Here is a 20,024-nt window from a genome sequence, read left to right as displayed (position 1 = left end):
TTTTGGAGCCCAAGAAAATAAAGGATGTCATTGTTTCCCCATCTATTTGCCATGAAGTGATGGGACCAGATGCCATCATCTTAGTTTTTTGCATGTTGAGTAGTTTTAAGCCATCTTTTCCCCTCTCCTCTTTCACCTACATTAACAGGCTCTTTAGTTCTTCTTCACTTTCTGCCATTAGGGTGGTGTCATCTGCATATCTGAGGTTATTGATATTTCTCCTGGCAATCTTGACTGGCTTGTGCTTCATTTTGCAGTTTTGTGATCCACACCATCAGAGGTTTTAGTATAGTCAGTGAAGCAGAAGTAGATGTTTTTCTGGAATTCTTTTGCTTTTTCTATGACCCAGCAGATGTTGACATTTTGATCTCTGGTTCCTCTGCCTTTTCTAAACCCAGCTCAAACATTTGGAAGTTCTCGGTCATGTGTTGTTGAAGCCTGGCTCGGAAAATTTTGAGCATTACTTTCCTAGCATGTGAAATGAGTGCAATTGTGTGGTAGTTCAAATATTTTTTTGACTCTGTATTTTATTTATTTTTCTTGCTGAACAGTCAGTCATTCTATTACGATGCCACAATTTATTTATCCTTTATATTATTGACTGAGATTTGATCTGTCCTCTCCTTTTTTTTTTTTTTTCTTTGCTCTAAAAAATGAAGAAACTATGTGCAATGCTCTGAGTAAACTTGTATACTGACACATACATGTAAGAATTTTTATATTAATAGAGAATTGTTGGATGTAGGCTATGTGCATCTCCTACTTTAAAAGGAAATATCAATTGTTTTCCTAAGTGAATGTATTAATTTATAAATGTATCAGCAGAGGATTAAGTCTCATTTATCCATATCCTCTTCAACACTTAGTATTGTCAAATTTTAATATTTTAAAAAATGAATCAAGTTAAATATTAACTGCTTGTGGTTTTACATTGGATTTCTCTGAATGTCAATAAGGTCATACACATTTTTAAATGCTTTTTGGGGGGATTCATCTTTTTTTCTTAATTTGTAGATGTATATGGTTTTAAGACATATTCTAAATGTGAGGTTTTTTAGTTTTATTTGTTGCAGATATTTTTTCACTCTGTCTTTTAATTCTGTAAATGATGTCATTTGATGAATATGAATTTTGATTTTAATTATGAACTCTTTAATTTATGGTTAAAGCTTTTATAATCTTATTTAAAATATTTTTAATACCCCCTAATTATAATATTTATTCTGCTATTTTGCCTTCTAAAGCTTTATTATTTTGCCTTTCACACATGTTTACAATGACTGTGAGTCAGTTTTAGTGTTTGGCATGAGAATAAAATTGTTTTCTCATGTGGATCTACGATTATGTGGCTTTTTCTTTGGAAGTCTTTATTGAATTTGTTACAATATTGCTTCTGTTTTATGTTTTGTTTTTCTGGCTACATGGTATGTAGGATCTTAGTTCCTTAACCAGGAATGGAACCTGCACTCCCTGCATTGGAAGGCTAAGTCTTAACCACTGGACCAGCAGTGGTCCAGCAGAGAAGTCCCAATTATGTAGCTTTGACTCTTACTCATGGTTGTTTATTTTGTTGTGTGTTTAGGGTTCTGTTTAATTGAAAATCACTGCCATGTTTTCCCATATTTGTTGTAATTCAATGGTCCACACACTCAATTGTCACTGCTTTGTAGATAATCTCTTATTTCTCACTTTTAAAAAACTTTAATTTTTATTTCAAAATATTAGGTGTATTTTTCCTTTTTTTTTTTTTCTTTTGGAGGGAGGCTTGAGATGATTTCCCAAAAACTCAGAAAGGATTTATTATATATGTTCTGGGCAACTCTTGATCATTTTCTTTTTACAAAGTACTTTCTTTCATTCTGGCTCTCATCTTCTTGTCCTCCACTGAAACATGTGCTTAACAGTCTCACCTGATCTTCTATATCTTCTAACCTGTGTTCAAATTTTTTCTTCTTTGTCTCTTGATAAATTCATCTGATTTGAATTCCAGTTTACTAGTTTTTGCTCCACATATGACTAATCTAGTTAATATAAACTTTGAGTTATAAATTATATATATATATAATTTCTAGGTGTATATGTTTCTGGTTATTATCTAATATCCCTTATACTGATAATCTTTTATTCTTTTATCTTTTCAACAGGTTTTTATTTCTTATTTATTTTATTTTTGGCTGTGCTGGATATTTGTTGTCGTGCCTAGGCTTTCTCTCATTGCGGAGAGTGGGGGCTACTATCTAGATGCAATGTGCAGGCTTCTCATTGAAGTGTCTTCTCTTCTTGTGGAGCATGGTCTCTTGGGTGCCTGAGCGTCAGTAGTTGCTGCATATGGGCTCAGAAGTTGTAAGCACACAGGCTTAGTTGCCCTGTGGCATGTGGAATCTTCCCAGACCAGGGATCAAACTGGTATTCTCTGCATTGCAAGGCAGAGTCTTAACCACTAGACCACCAGGGAAGCCCCTTCTTTTTATTTATTTAAGCATATTAATCATATTATTTCATGTTATTTTTCTCATAATCCATTATGTGCAGTAATTGTGAGCCTTATTCTGTACTCTGTGGTCTTTGCTAAATCTTATTGATGTTTATTTCTTTGTGAGTTTAATAATTTTATCTACTGTGAGTGTATATGGTAGTCAGAATAATGGCCTCCAAACATGTGCATGCCCTAATTCCCAGGACTTTTGGATGTGTTATGTAACACAGCAGAGGGACTTTGCAGATGTGATGAACACTATGGCATTTTTTAAGACCCACAGAGCTATACAACACAAAGAATACACTTTAACGTAGTTTGGACTTTAATAACAATGCATCGATATTGATTCATTAATTGTAACAAATATACCCCCCTAATGCATGATGTTAATAATGGAGCAAACTATGTGGGAGTGAGGGGGTAAGTTGGAACTCTGTTCTGTCTGCTCAGTTTTTCTCTAAATTTAAAATTGCTCTACAAAGTCTATTAAGAAAAGAAGGCACAAAAGAATTGTCAGACTACATCTTCTAGAGTTATTTTATTCCATGTTTTACATATAAAAGGAATTTATATTTGCCTTATATAATATTCCACTGGTGACTGAAGCATAATTTATTCATTCTTCTGTGTTCTTTTGGAAATGTTTCTAGGATTTTTATTATAAATAGTGATGCTATGAACATTCTTGTGTATGTCTCCTGATCTATTTTCCTGGTAAGAGTTTCTCACTGACATATCTCAAAGTTGACTTGCTGGAGTACTAGTCTAATTTATACTTCTGCCAGCAATGTACAAGAAATACTATCTTCATGTCTAACAAACACATGAAAAGATGCTCAACATCACTTGTTATCAGAGAAATGCAAATCAAAACCACAATGAGGTACCATCTCATGCCAGTCAGAATGGCTGCTATCCAAAAGTCTACAAACAATAAATGCTAGAGAGGGTGTGGAGAAAAGGGAACCATCTTACACTGTTGGTGGGAATGCAAACTAGTACAGCCACTATGGAGAACAGTGTGAAGATTCCTTAAAAAACTGGAAATAGAACTGCCATATGACCCAGAAATCCCACTGCTAGGCATACACACTGAGGAAACAAGAATTGAAAGACACGTGTGCCCTAGTGTTCATTGCAGCACTGTTTATAATAGTCAGGACATGGAAACAACCTAGATGTCCTTCTGCAGACAAATGGATAAGAGAGCTGTGGTATATATACACAATGGAATATTACTCAGATATTAAAAAGAATACATTTGAATCAGTTCTAATGAGGTGGATGAAACTGGAGCCTATTATACAGAGTGAAGTAAGTCAGAAAGCAAAACACAAATACAGTATGTTAACACATATATATGGAATTTAGAAAGATGGTAACAATGACCCTAAAGAGACAGCTAAAGGGACACAGATGTAAAGAACAGACTTTGTGGGAGAAGGCGAGGGTGGGATGATTTGAGAGAATAGCATTGAATCATATGAATTCATATATTATCATATATGAAATAGATTGTTAGTCCAGGTTCGATGCATGAGACAGGGTGCTCGGGGCTGGTGCACTGGGATGACCCTGAGGGATGGAATGGGGAGGATGGTGGGAGTGGGTTTCAGGATGGGGAACACATGTACAACACACATGGATGATTCATGTCAATGTATGGCAAAACCACTACAATATTGTAAAGTAATTAACCTCCAGTTAAAATAAATACATTAAAAAAAAAGAAATAGTCTTCAGTTCCTGTAATGTTATCTTAGTTTTTGACAGTCAATTGATGAAAATGGTTTTTCTATGTTCCATTTCCCTATTCACTATGAAGATGATGATCTATATCTATATCTATATATATGTATGTATATGTATATATATATATATATTTGTCAATATGTGAGTTTTCCTCTTCTTAAAATGACTGTTCATGTCTTTAACTAGATAGTCTTAACAAATATTCTTTTACGTTTAATATATTCTTAATGCTATTTTGTTGCACTCATTGTAAATATCCCTTTTCTTAGTTTTTAAGTCTTTAATAGTTCTTAATTTAAAATAAATTTATATATCATTTCTTTTAAAGTTAATACTCCTTTCTGTCATGTTTAAGAAATATCTCCCTACCACAAAGCCAGAGAGATATTTCTCACTAATAGTTTTAAAGTTTTGTTTCTGACATAGTCATTCCTCAGTATCTGCAGAGAATTGGTTCCATGACCCCCTTGGATACCAAAATACAAGGATGCTCAAGTCTTTTATGTAAGATGAAGTAGTATACTCAGTCCACTTTATTTATGGGTTCTGCATTGGTGCACATAGAGGGCCAACTGAATAAGTAATTGATTCATCTGGAAAAAAATTTTTTTTGTATATAAGGTAGGGATACAATTTTACTTTTTCCCTTTATTTGTTTTTAATAGATCCTTCATTTAGAATAGATCCTTCATCACTAAGTTGTAGATTATCCCATTATATATAAATTTCCATATATTCTTATGTCTGCTTTATTGCATTGTTCAATGTGCCTATGTCTGAAGTAGTACTACAGTGTTTTTATTACTATAATTTTAAAAGAACATCCAAATCCTATCAGGGTAATTCATCCTCAATGTTTTCTTCAAAAATGTTCAGCTATCCTTGGTCTTTGCATGTCCATGTAATTTAAAAATCATTTTTTCAGTTCCTGTCAAAAAATACCCTTTGAGATTCACACTGAAATTGCATTGTGGCTATAGATGAATCTGGGGAGAATTGACAACTTTATAGTGTTAAGCATACCCATCTATGAGGACTGCATATCTTTCTTGGATTTTTTTCAGTTTAGATTTTTCCCACAGAACTTATAAGCATTGTTTGTTAGACTTATCCATCAGTATTTGATCTTACTGTAAATGAGGTTTTATTTTTGTCTGCTAGATGATTTTTGCTTATATTGAGAGATGCAATTGATTCTTGTATTTTGATCATATGTCTAGTAGTTTTGCTAAATTCTATATGCACTCTATTATGTGTAAGTATGAAGGAAGGAGTGTGCTAGAATGGGAAGCATAGTAGAGGTAACTCAGCGTGTTTTCTTGAAAAAGATCCTTCTGAGGTAAGACTTTTAAAAACATTTTTTAAATTCTAAAATGTGAACACGCTTCCAAAAATTTAAACTATGGAGAAGCACATCAAGGAAAGTGACTGTATTATATCACTTCACTCTGTGGAAATAATGATTCTTTGCAGTGTATCCTAATGCTTACTCTTTTTCTCTCCCTTTGTACTCATTTTGTGTATATATTGGTTGTTACTATACTGGGATAACAATTTACATATTATTTTATTTCAAGTAGCTATTTTAGACTGTTAAAATATCAAATTGACATACATTTTATTATGACTCTAAACTATAATCTGTTCCCTCATTCAAAAGTGCTGTAGTTTAAGGATCATAAGTTTTACTATGATCCATAATATGATTCGTTGTAAGTCTTAAATCATCTACTCTAGTTTCTACTTACCCTACAGAAAGGGAGAATGCTTTGGACAACTACAGCAGTTTCCCTCTTTGAACTGATGTGTTAGACGCAGTTTCCCACAATATTATGAATAATTTTATTCCATGGCAAAACTCTTACTTTCATGCTATGTTCAGAGTCACCTTACCACAAATGACAGAAAGAGAGCTATCTTAATTCAGTCTCAGCCTTTACTGAACATGCCTTTTGGTGCTAGTAATTCCCATTCACTTATTACTCATCTGATTTGCATCTACTGTAACTAAACTGCTTCATGGTACCCTAATCGTTTTCTTTTTCATTAACAGTTCCTCTTTTCAAAACTAGATTTATCTCACTATAGCATTTCTGTTTTCTATCTTGTATTTCCTATCTGTACTTTTCCTGCTTCAATCTTATTTTTTTAATCTGGTTTGATTTTTTTGATACTGCTTTGTTTATAATCTAATCTGAGTTTACTTTTGTTTACATTGGACATATTTTTTAAAAGATCTTTAAAAATAAAAAGCACCAAAATGTATTACTTTAATCATTCCCAAATTACCATGATAATGAATTTTCTCAAACTGACTTTTGAATATAAAACATTAAAAGTATTAACAGTGGAATGATAATCAAGTTTTTTTCTGCATTGAGGCACTGAGATAAGACCATAATTTTTTTTCATAAAAAAGAGATATTTTGGAGGGGAGGAGCTAAGATGGAGGAGGAATAGGACTGGGAGACCACTTTCTCCACTACAAATTCATCGAAAAAACATTTGAACGCTGAGCAAACTCCACAAAACAACTTCTGATCTCTAGCAGAGGACATCAGGCGCACAGAAAAGCAGCCCATTGTCTTCGAAAGGAGGTAGGACAAAATACAAAAGATAAAAAGAGAGACAAAAGAGTTAGGGACGGAGACCTGTCCTGGGAAGGGAGTCCTAATAGAGAAAGTTTCCAAACACCAGGAAATCCTTTCACTGGCGGGTCTGGGGGAAGTTTTTGAATCTTGGAGGGCAACATAACTGGGAGGAAAGATAAATAAAACCCATAGATTACATGCCTAAAAGCAACTCCCAGCAGTAAAGTACCCCAGACACTTGTATCCACCACCAGCAAGTGGGGGCTGAACAGAGAGAAGCGGGCAGCATTGCTTAGGGTAAGGACCGGGCCCGAATGCCCTAAAGGCAATCGGAGGGAGCTAACGTGAGATAGCAACTTAAACTGTAGGATAGCAAGAGAAAGAGAGAAAATTAACCGGCAAAAAGACACTGCTGGCCCGTTCCAGAACAAAGGAAGGACTGAGCAATTCCAGAGAAGAGCTAGCCGGTGGCGGACCAGGCCATCCCCTGCCAGAGGCAGGAGGCAGCGGGGAGGGGAAAGGGGCAAACTTACCCCAGAGAAGGCATCCCCTACCAAACTGCAAACAGGCTCCCAGTTTCTAACCAAATACTTCCTGATATTCTGGATGGTTGACATCTGTCAGGAGGGTCACAGCTAGAGACCACCTCCCCAGAAGAGACGTAAGGTGCACCGGACTGGTGTGCATGGAAACTGAGTCTGGGACTGCAGAGGGCATAAGGTGCACTGCACCCGGGGAGAGTGTGCCAATCAAGCTCCTGGCTGCCTGAGCTGCTCCGGCAGGGGAAGGCACAAAACTCAGGCCCAACCGAGTCTGCATCTTTGTGGAGTACCCAAAAACCTGAACCTGAGCGACTTAGGCCTGGGAAGTGCACGCAACTCAGGGCCCGCTCCCTGTAGAGCAGCCTGGAGCCTGAGCAGTGTAGACGGGGGAAGCATACATGCTGCGAGTGGGGGCAAGCCCAGTGTGACCGGAACACTGCAAGTGCTCCCCACACAGGCCAGTGACATTTGTCTGCAGTGCCACTCCCTCCCCACAGCACGACTGAACAAGCAAAACTAAACAAGAGACCACCTCCACCCACTTATGTCAGGGCGGAAATTAGACACTGAAGAGACCTGCAAACAGAAACCAAAGAAACAAAGGGAACCACTTTAGAAGTGACAGGTGTAACGGATTAAAATTCCTGTAGTTAACACCGACTACACTGGAAGGGGCCTATAGATATTGAGAAGGGTAAGCTGGAACAAGGAGCTATCTGAAACTGAACTGAACCACACTGCCCGCAACAGCTCCAGAGAAATTCCTAGATATATTTTTGCTGTTATTATTTTTTTAATTAAAATTTTTTTCTTTTTTTTCTTTTATTTTTTTTAAAAAGTCCTCTATTACTCCTTAATTTTCATTTTCATAGCCCACTATAACCTTGCAAAACAAAGACCCTATTTTTAAAGCAAACTTCAGATACATTTCTTAAAATTTTTTGCGTTTTTAATTTTGTTTTTAATATTGTATTTTTAAGAGTCTAACCTTTACTCTAGATTTTTAATCTTTGTTTTTCAGTATTTGATATCAATTTTGGACATTTAAGAATCCAATATTTAGTACCCATTTTTACTCAGGAGTATGATGATTACTCTCTCCCCCTTTTGACTCGCCTTTTTCTCCCACAGATCATCTCTATTTCCTCCCTCCCCCTTCTCTTCTCAATCCAATTCTGTGAATCTTCGTGGGTGTTCTGGGCTATGGAGAACACTTAGGGAACAGAGTACTGCATAGATCTGTCTCTCTCCTCTTGAGCCCCCATTTTCTCCTCCTGCTCATCTCTATCTCCTTCCTCCCTCTCCTCTTCTTCATGTAACTCTGTGAACCTCTCTGGGTGTCCCTCACTGTGGAGAATCTTTTCACAATTAACCTAGAAGTTTTATTATCGGTGCTGTATCATTGGAGAAGTCTTGAGGCTACAGGAAGAATAAGACTGAAATCCAGAGGCAGGAGACTTAAGCCCAAAACCTGAGAACACCAGAGAACTCCTGACTACATGGAACATTAAGTAATAAGAGATCATCCAAAAGCCTCCACACTTACACTGAAACCAACCACCACCCAAGAGCCAATAAGTTCCAGAGCAAGAGATACCACACAAATTCTCCAGCGATGCAGGAACATAGCCCTAAGCATCAACATACAGGCTCAATCACATCAAACACATAAACCTATCTCAAAACTCACTACTGGACACTCCATTGCACTGCAGAGAGAAGAAATCCAGCTCCATGCACCAGAACACTGATGCAAGCTTCCCTAACCAGGAAACCTTAACAAGCCAATCGTCCAACCCCACCCACTGGGAAAAACCTCCACAATAAAAAGGAACCACAAACTACCATAATACAGAAAGGGCACCTCAAACACAGCAATCTAAATAAGATGAGAAGGCAGAGACATGCCCAACAGGTAAAGGAACATGAAAAATGCCCACCAAGCCAAACAAAACAGGAGGAGATAGGAAATCTACCTGAAAAAGAATTTAGAATAATGATAATAAAAATGATCCAAAATCTTGAAAGCAAAATGGAGTTACAGATAAATAGCCTGGAGACAAGGATTGAGAAGATGCAAGAAATGTTTAACAAGGACCTAGAAGAAATAAAAAAGAGTCAATTAAAAATGAATAATGCAATAAATGAGATAAAAAACACTCTCGAGGGAACCAACAGTAGAATAATGGGGGAAGAAGATAGGATAAGTGAGGTAGAAGATAAAATGGTGGAAATAAATGGAGCAGAGAGGAAAAAAGAAAAAGAATCAAAAGAAATGAGGACAACCTCAGGGATCTCTGGGACAATGTGAAATGCCCCAACATTTGAATCATAGGAGTTCCAGAAGAAGAAGACAAAAAGAAAGGCCATGAGAAGATACTCGAGGAGATAATAGCTGAAAACTTTTCTAAAATGGGAAAGGAAATAGTTACACATGTCCAAGAAACCCAGAGAGTCCCAAGCATGATAAACCCAAGGCGAAACACCCCAAGACACATATTAATCATTTTAACAAAGATCAAACACAAAGAAAAAATATTAAAAGCATCAAGGGAGAAACAACAAATAACACACAAAGGGATTCCCATAAGGATAACAGCTGATCTATCAATACAAACTCTTCAGGCCAGAAGGGAATGGCAGGTCATACTTAAAGTAATGAAAGAGAATAACTGACAACCCAGATTACTGTACCCAGCAAGGATCTCATTCAGATATGAAGGAGAATTCAAAAGCTTTACAGACAAGCAAAAGCTGAGAGAATTCAGCACCACCAAACCAGCTCTTCAACAAATGCTAAAGGATCTTCTCTAGACAGGAAACACAGAAAGGTTGTATAAATGTGAACCCAAAACAACAAAATAAATGGCAACGGGACCATACCTATCAATAATTACCTTAAATGTAAATGGGTTGAATGCCCCAACCAAAAGACAAAGACTGGCTGAATGGGTACAAAAATCTACAAGAGACCCACCTGAAAACAAGGGACACAAACAGACTGAAAGTGAAGGGCTGGAAAAAAACATTTCATGCAAACAGAGGCCAAAATAAAGCAGGAGTTGCAATACTCATATCAGATAAAATAGACTTTAAAATATAGGCTGTGAATAGAGACAAAGAAGGTCACTACATAATGATCAAAGGATAATTCCAAAAAGAAGATATAGCAATTATAAATATATATGCACTCAACATAGGAGCACCACAATATGTAAGGCAAATGCTAACGAGTATGAAAGGGGAAATTAACAGTAACACAATAATAGTGGGAGACTTTAATACCCCACTCACACCTATGGATAGATCAACTAAACAGAAAATTAACAAGGAAACACAAACTTTAAATGACACAATGGACCAATTAGACCTAATTGATATCTATAGGACATTTCACCCCAAAAGAATCAATTTCACCTTTTTTTCAAGTGCACACGAAACCTTCTCCAGAATAAATCACATCCTGGGCCATAAATCTAGCCTTGGTAAATTAAAAAAAAACTGAAATCATTCCAGTCATCTTTTCTGACCACAATGCAGTAAGATTAGATCTCAATTACAGGAAAAAAAAAAAAAAAAAAAACTATTAAAAATTCCAACATATGGAGGCTAAATAACACGCTTCTGAATAACCAAGAAATCATGGAAGAAATCAAAAAAGAAATCAAAATATGCATAGAAACAAATGAAAATGAAGACACAACAACCCAAAACCTATGGGACACTGTAAAAGCAGTGCTAAGGGGAAAGTTCATAGCATTACAGGCTTACCTCAAGAAACAAGAAAAAAGTCAAATAAATAACCTAAGTCTACACCTAAAGTAATTTAAAAAGGAAGAAATGAAGAACCCAAGGGTTAGTAGAAGGAAAGAAATATTAAAAATTAGGGCAGAAATGAATGCAAAAGAAACAAAAGAGACCATAGCAAAAATCAACAAAGCTAAAAGCTGGTTTTTCGAAAAGATAGCAAAATTGACAAACCGTTAGCATGACTGATTAAGAGAGAAAGGGAGAAGAACCAAATCAACAAAATTAGAAATGAAAATGGAGAGATCACAACAGACAACACTGAAATACAAAGGATCATAAGAGATTACTACCAGCAGCTCTATGCCAATAAAATGGACCACTTGGAAGAAATGGGCAAATTCTTAGAAAAGTATAACTTTCCAAAACTGAACCAGGAAGAAATAGAAGCTCTTAACAGACCCATCACAAGCACGGAAATCGAAACTAATCAGAAATCTTCCAACCAACATAAGCCCAGGACCAGATGGCTTCACAGCTGAATTCTACCAAAAATTTAGAGAAGAGCTAACACCTATCTTACTCAAACTCTTCCAGAAAATTGCAGAAGGCAAACTTCCAAACTCATTCTATGAGGACACCAACACCCTAACACCAAAACCAGACAAAGATGCCACAAAAAAAGAAAACTACAGGCCAATATCACTGATGAACATAAATGCAAAAATCTTTAACAAAATTCTAGCAAACAGAATCCAACAACATATTAAAAAGATCATACATCATGACCAAGTGGGCTTTATCACAGGAATGTAAGGGTTCTTTAATATCCACAAATCGATCAATATAATACACCACATTAACAAATTGAAAGATAAAAACCATATGATTATCTCAATAGGTGCAGAGAAAGCCTTTGACAAAATTCAACATTATTTTATGATAAAAACTCTCCAGAAAGCAGGAATAGAAGGAACATACCTCAACATAATACAAGCTATATATGACAAACCCACAGTAGACATTATCCTCAATGGTGAAAAATTGAAAGCATTTCCTCTAAAATGGAAAAAGGCAAGGGTGTCCACTCTCACCACTACTATTCAACATAGTTTTGGAAGTGTTGGCCACAGCAATCAGAGCAGAAAAAGAAGTAAAAGGAATCCAGATATGAAAAGAAGAAGTAAAACTCTCACTGTTTGCAGATGACACGATCCTCTACATAGAAAACCCTAAAGACTCTACCAGAAAATTACTAGAGCTAATCAATGAATAGAGTAAAGTTGCAGGATATAAAATTAACACACAGAAATCCCTTGCATTCCTATACACTAACAGTGAGAAAACAGAAAGAGAAATTAAGGAAACAATACTATTCACCATTGCAACAAAATGAATAAAATACTTAGGAGTATATCTACCTAAAGAAACAAAAGACCTATACATAGAAAACTATAAAACTCTGATGAAAGAAATGAAATAGGACACAAATAGATGGAGAAATATGCCGTGTTCATGGATTAGAAGAATCAATATTGTGAAAGTGGCTATACTACGCAAAGCAATCTATAGATTCAATGCAATCCCTATCAAGCTACCAACGGTATTCTTCACAGAACTAGAACAAATAGCTTCACAATTTGTATGGAAATACAAAAAACCTCGAATAGCCAAAGCAATCTTGAGAAAGACGAATGGAACTGGAGAAATCAACCTGCCTGACTTCAGGCTCTACTACAAAGCCACAGTCATCAAGACATATGGTACTAGCACAAAGACAGAAATATAGATCAATGGAACAAAACAAAAGCCCAGAGATAAATCCACATACCTATGGACACCTTATCTTCGACACAGGAGGCAAGAATATGCAATGGAAAAAAGACAATCTCTTTAACAAGTGGTGCTGGGAAAACTGGTCAACCACTTGTAAAAGAATGAAACTGGAACACTTTCTAACACTATACACAAAAATAAACTCAAAATGGATTAAAGATCTAAATGTAAGACCAGAAGTTATAAAACTCCTAGAGGAGAACATAGGCAAAACAATCCCCAACATAAATCACAGCAAGCTCCTCTATGGTCCACCTCCCAGAATATTGGAAATAAAAGCAAAAATAAACAAATGGGACCTAATGAAACTTAAAAGCTTTTGTACAACAAAGAAAACTCTAAGCAAGGTGAAAAGACAACCTTCAGAATGGGAGAAAATAATAGCAAATGAAGAAACAGACAAAGGATTAATCTCAAAAATATACAAGCAACTCCTGCAGCTCAATTCCAGAAAATAACTGACCTAATCAAAAAATGGGCCAAAGATCTAAACAGACATTTCTCCAAAGAAGACATACAGATGGTTAACAAACACATGAAAAGATGCTCAACATCACTCATTATCAGAGAAATGTAAATCAAAAACTCAATGAGGTACCATTACACGCCAGTCCAAATGTCTGAAATCCAAAAGTATACAAGCAATAAATGCTGGAGAGGGTGTGGAGAAAAGGGAACCCTCTTACACTGTTTGTGGGAGTGCAAACTAGTACAGCCACTATCAACAGTGTGAAGATTCCTTTAAAAACTGGAAATAAAACAACCATACGACCCAGCAATCCCACTCCTGGGCATACACACCGAGGAAACCAGATCTGAAGGAGACACATGCACCCCAATGTTTGTTGCAGCACTGTTTATAATAGCCAGGACATGGAAGCAACCTAGATGCCCATCAGCAGACAAATGGATGAGAAAGCCGTGGTACATATACACAATGGAATTTTACTCAGCCACTAAAAAGTATCCATTTGAATCAGTTCTAATGAGATGGATGAAACTGGAGCCCATTATACAGAGTGAAGTAAGCCAGAAAGATAAACACCAATACAGTATACTAATGCATATATATGGAATTTAGAAAGATGGTAACAATAACCCTATATGCAAGACAGAAAAAGAGACACAGATATATAGAACAGACTTTTGGACTCTATGGGAGAAGGCGAGGGTGGGATGATCTGAGAGAATAGCATTGAAACATATATATCATCAAGTGTGAAAGAGATCGCCAGTCCAGGTTGGATGTATGAGACAAGTGCTTGGGGCTGGTGCACTGGGTTGACCCAGAGGGATGGGATGGGGAGGGAGGCGGGAGGGAGGGTTCAGGATGGGGAGCACAACTAACAAAAAATATGGAAAAAAAGGAAATAAAATAAAATAAAAACAGAGATATCACTTTGCCAACAACAACAAATAAAAAATTATCTATGTTTTTATTAAAAATTTATGTAGACTTTTATTGTAAATGACATTGTTTCCTTTTTTCCTGGCAAATGTCAAGAAGTTTTCAGAGAAATTTAGAGAAAGATGAGTTATTTATTCATGTGAGACATTTTAATTTGTTTTAGTGATATCTTTCAATTCCTGATTTATGAGAGGCTTAAATGATTTTTTATGACTTTTCTTATCAGATAATAACCAATTAAATACATAAATCAAAAGTTCACGTCAAGTTAAATGATTTCATGGTCATAGAGCAATAGCACTTTTTCTAATTTTCAAGAGTTCAAATCAATGCATTATTTCTTTTATCAGTACTACTTTTTTTTCATTTATTTTTATTAGTTGGAGGCTAATTACTTTACAATATTGTAGTGGTTTTTGCCATACATTGACATGAATCAGCCATGGATTTACATGTTTTCCAAATCCCGATCCCCCCTCCCCCCTCCCTCCCCATCCCATCCCTCTGGGTCATCTCAGTGCACCAGCCCCGAGCACTTGTCTCACGCATCCAACCTGGGCTGGTGATCTCTTTCACCCTTAATAGTATACTTGTTTCCATGCTGTTGTCTCTGAACATCCCACCCTCGCCTTCTCCCATAGAGTCTAAAGGTCTGTTCTGTGCATCTGTGTCTCTTTTTCTGTCTTGCATATAGGGTTATCGTTACCATCTTTTAAAATTCCATATGTATGCATTAGCATACTCTATTGGTGTTTATCTTTCTGGCTTACTTCACTCTGTATACTGGGCTCCAGTTTCATCCATCTCATTAGAACTGATTCAAATGAATTCTTTTTAATGGCTGAGTAATATTCCATTGTGTATATGTACCATGGCTTCCTTATCCATTTGTCTGCTGATTGGCATCTAGGTTGCTTCCATGTCCTGGCAATTATAAACAGTGCTATGATGAACATTGGGGTGCATGTGTCTCTTTCAGATCTAGTGTCCTTGGTATGTATGCCCAGGAGTGGGATTGCTGGGTCATATGGCAGTTCTATTTCCAGTTTTTTAAGGAATCTTTTATATATATATTTACCACTGTATTTTCCAGGACTTCCTTTTCAGAAGTAGACATTAATTTTTTCTTTGATTAATGTATAAGTTTATAATTTTGAATGTTTATTATTCTTGGCCAGTTATTAAATTTTCATGACTTCTCTTATAAACATAAATCATTTAGAAATTCATTCTTTTAAATTTTAATTATATAACATTTGATAGATGATATTTCTCTATTTTCATCATAGTGAAGATCTAACCATATTAAAAATAAAATATACTTTTATATTTCCTACTTCTTACAAATTAAATATGTGATTCTGAAAGATTTTAATATCAGAAAACATTTTTTATATGAATTAATATTTCAGTTTTTTCTGAGAAGGAAATTTCAGTCAGGTATTACCTTAATCGTATTGCCCTAACTATTAAGCTATTTTCAAAGTTTATAGTGCTACTTAAGGGACCATTGGCTTAAAACGATGCTTCCTCTCACACTCGCAGCTGTGTGCAATTGGGCTGAGTGCTGTGCTTCTGGCTGTAAATGTGAATCAGCCCGGGACGCTCTGCTCCAAATGTCTTTCTGGTTCTCAAAATGCAGGGAAAGGGCCACCTGGGGTCATTTTTTGTTATTGTTGGAAAGGATGAGCAGAAATGGCTTAAACCTTGGGCTTGATGCTGATACTCTGTCACTTCTGCTTATATTCCAATGACCAAAGCAAGTCATGTGATCAAGTCCAATATCAATAAAATGAGAAAATGTACTTTTTCCAGGGAAGTTTAAGATGAGGATTAATATTTGCTAATATCATTGAATTTACCATACTGCCCCTCTGCTATTAATTAGTTGTTCCATTATTTAAAATGTAGCTAAAATACATATTACCACTGTATTTTCCTTCCTTTTTAGAAATTGATATTAATTTATTATTTGATTTATATAGATTTAATATATTAAATGATATATAATATGCTAAATGATATATTAAATGATACTTAATATATTAAATGATATTGTGACCAACAATATATTTACAAAAAAAACTTTTATTTTAATTTCTTTGTGTTGATTCTTGGCACAAATATTTTGCTTTTCCTGAAATCATGTTCACCAGAATTTTCTCACTAAAATGTATACAACATATTTTTAACCTCCATCAGTCTAAATTTACAGCTTGATCTGAGCTTTGTGCAGAGATTAAAGTTGTCATGAAGATAAGATAAAGCTGTCAGTGCTTTGTAAACACAGTGTGAAAGGAATTAATTTTCTAACATTTTATAGGTCATATAATTTCTGTTTTGGTCTGCATTATGATATTATTTGCTGGAAAAATTATAGACTCAATCACATATACATAGCTTACTCAATTCAAGTCCTTTAACAGTTTTGCATTGACAAAATATTTCATCACCTTGTAATTTTAGTGTGAATTCAGTCGTATGTAACAGTATCACCAGTTCTCCCTCTGGCCAAATCCTAAAACTTATGCAATACTGCTGTGCAAAAAAGAGCAACGTTTCTTTCTTTTTTTCCATTTTCAATGATGGAAAATGATAGTGTTTAATAGGATTTTGTCAAAAAGACCTTTATTTTCTCTTTACCTTTTAACTGTTTGTATTTCTCACAGGTTTCTTTTGGAACTTCTCTTCTTTATCATTTCTCTGAGTAATATACCTCCCATGGTTTCAATAAATATCTCTCCATATGGTGATGGCTCTATTAGATACATCTTATATCTCCTTCACAAGCTAAAAATCTATATTAGAAAATTTGTATTCATCATACATATGAATATATTATAAACAGCTCAAATTCAGCATATTAAAAATTGTTTATTATATTTCTTGGTCAACCATATTATTCCTCTTTTAATTCTGTTTGGTTGATGGCTTTGCTAATGACATAGTCTGTTAAGCAGGAAACTTCACTGCTACAGAAAAGAACAGCCAAGTCACATTTGACCATTGAGAACAGTTACCAGCTTTCCTTATTATCAGGGCTTATTAACCTAACCACTCTGTGATTCAGTCAATATCAGTGTACTTCAAATATCTGTAAGTCATCAGCTAGGAAGCCTCTCTGTCTTTCCTAAGCATTCTGTTCTAGGTAACTATTGATGATTGCAAGCTGACAGCTTAATGGCTTAAAACCGTAATATATTATTATTGCTTGGGTTCCTGTAGGTTGATGGTCTTAGCTGGCAGTTCATCCTTGGACATGCTAATGCAGTTTGGGTCAGATTTTCATTTGGATTGAAGTAATCTGAAAGACTGACTGGACTGAACATCCAAAATGACTCAGTCCATGTGGCTGGCAGTTCTGCTGGAGCTGTTTAGCAGAGCACCTACCTACTGCCCCTCTGAGTAATTTGGACTTCTCACAGTATGGTAGTTGCTGTATCATTGATAAAAGCAGTCATACAATGGTGGAAAATAAACTCTGCTCTTCAGTGGGAACAAGGTCACTTTGTAGAAGAAGTGTACATAGAAGATGGGAGATAGTTCCTTAATCATCTTTGAAAAATACAGTATTCCAAACTTATAACTCCACATCATTTTATCAAAAGCTTCTGTGTTGAAAGATCAATTCACCAAATGATCTGTATTTTATTTTAATGCATTTACTTATTTATCTAAGACTTATTTAAACTATATTTAGAGTTTATAAAATTGCTTAAGGGACTGTTGGCATGTTTTGGAAATCCTGGATTCAAGAGCCTTCAAACTCTTCCACTGACCATCAATCTGACCATTTTATGCCCTTTTCTACTCTCTTCACTGGCCTCCCTCTCAACTTTTTCTTAGTCTCCTATCTTTTATGCTCATTTCTTTTGTTTCTCAGCTGGCAATTTGTTCTTCTCTGCAGCTACAGCTCAAGCTTGTGTTCAATGTTGATTGTATTTTCCATCTTTCTCCTAGCAACTACTCATTTTTAAAAACATGGCCCTCCCACAGTACTTATCATATTGCTTATTTATATTATTTACCTTTTTATGTCCTTTTCTAGACAGAGCAACTAGAGGTCAAAGACAGTGTCTTGTTCATTTTTATAGCTTTATTACCAGGCTTGACTCAGAGTAGGCCTTCAATAAATGTTTGCTTATTGAATTAGTTATGATTCAAAACATCTTGATAGCTTTTAGTGTGGGTCCAGAAACAAGAAGATGAAATTTAACATCAGTAAATATAAATTTCATTATTTCAGCTCAAATGGTCTGCTTTAGTGCTTTTGAGAATGACTTTGCTTATTGACAGTTTATGCGAGAAAATTCTCATGGGATTTTAGCAAATACAATTTCAATATTAGTCATGCATTAAAAAAATGTAATACAACGTTAGACATGATGACGACCCTAGATATAATTTCATTTAAGGAAATATAAAAAGGAGTGAAAATGTGTGTCTTAGAGAAGGCTTAGTGAACATATGATACTTTTTTCAGTCAATTGATAAGCAGGCATGTGTGGATTCTGCCAGTTGCTGAGTATTTCTATTCTAATTATGCCTTTTGGAACTTGGGGGAATAACTACAGAGTAGGTTCAGGAACACACTGAGTCCACTGTGAGATCTTGGCTGAAGTGCCATTGATCGCCTGATCTCCATAAACTCCTACTCTGACTGGTGGACCACAGTGATGTTTTGGATTCCTTGGAATTAGCGTCAGATAAGAACCACTTTATCCAGTAGTCCCTGAAAGGTCTGATTATTTCTTTTTCCCAGTGTACAGTTACTTTTGTAAAAAGTAACTTTCCCTTTGGGGAAGGCTAGGAGAAATTACCAATATATATTTTTGGCATCAATTTCATGTAAGAGATCCTGGGTTTGTAACCTGGCCAACCTGAGAATTAATTGAGGAGTCATGACTCTCTATTTTTATCATTCAGTTTATCCATTTGTTCACTTGACCTTAGAACTTTTCTACTTATATAGAACAAGGAAGAATTTAATGCGCTTCCTATCTCTTTCACTTCTAGAAACAGAATAATCAATTAGCCAATGCCACTGATCTGTGCACTCAATAGACCTGAGTTTGAGCAAGTGCCAGGAGATGGTGAAGGACAGGGAAGACTGGCGTTCATTCAGACATGACTGAATGACTGAACACCACCACCTGGTCTTTGCAAACCAGACTATTCTGATCGCCGCTTTAACTCGGCCATCCGTAGTGGTAACCAGGCCCCCTTACCCTTGACGGTTGAGTGCTGCCATTGGCCTTGCTACTCTGAGATCCGATTACTCTCATTACATTTAGGTTTCTTGTTGCAGTGACTGTAGTATCCACTGTAAAGTCTGACTACAGAAGAGGGTGATCATGGGGGTTCTTCAAGGGTGCTAGGGCTCCTTTCCCAAATTTATTCCTTATAGTTGCAGTGAAATGTTATCTCTTTACCCTCCCAGTTTGGTTGAATAGATCTTACATGGTAAGTATACTGTCACATTCCAATCTCTCTAAGACTTTAAATACCTTCCTCTGCATTAAACCAAAGCAAGTCTAGCATTTCTAACTCACTTCTTGTGGGCAACATTTTGGCCTGTTTCAGCCAGTAAACCAATCGAAATGTTACAGACCTTTCTAACTGCCCAAGCTGTGTTAAATGCAGAGTCTCTGTTTAGTGAGTTGATGTCA

Source organism: Muntiacus reevesi, chromosome 3 (genome assembly GCF_963930625.1).
Source record: "Muntiacus reevesi chromosome 3, mMunRee1.1, whole genome shotgun sequence".
Lineage (NCBI taxonomy): Eukaryota > Metazoa > Chordata > Mammalia > Artiodactyla > Cervidae > Muntiacus > Muntiacus reevesi.
This window is presented reverse-complemented; position numbering follows the sequence as displayed.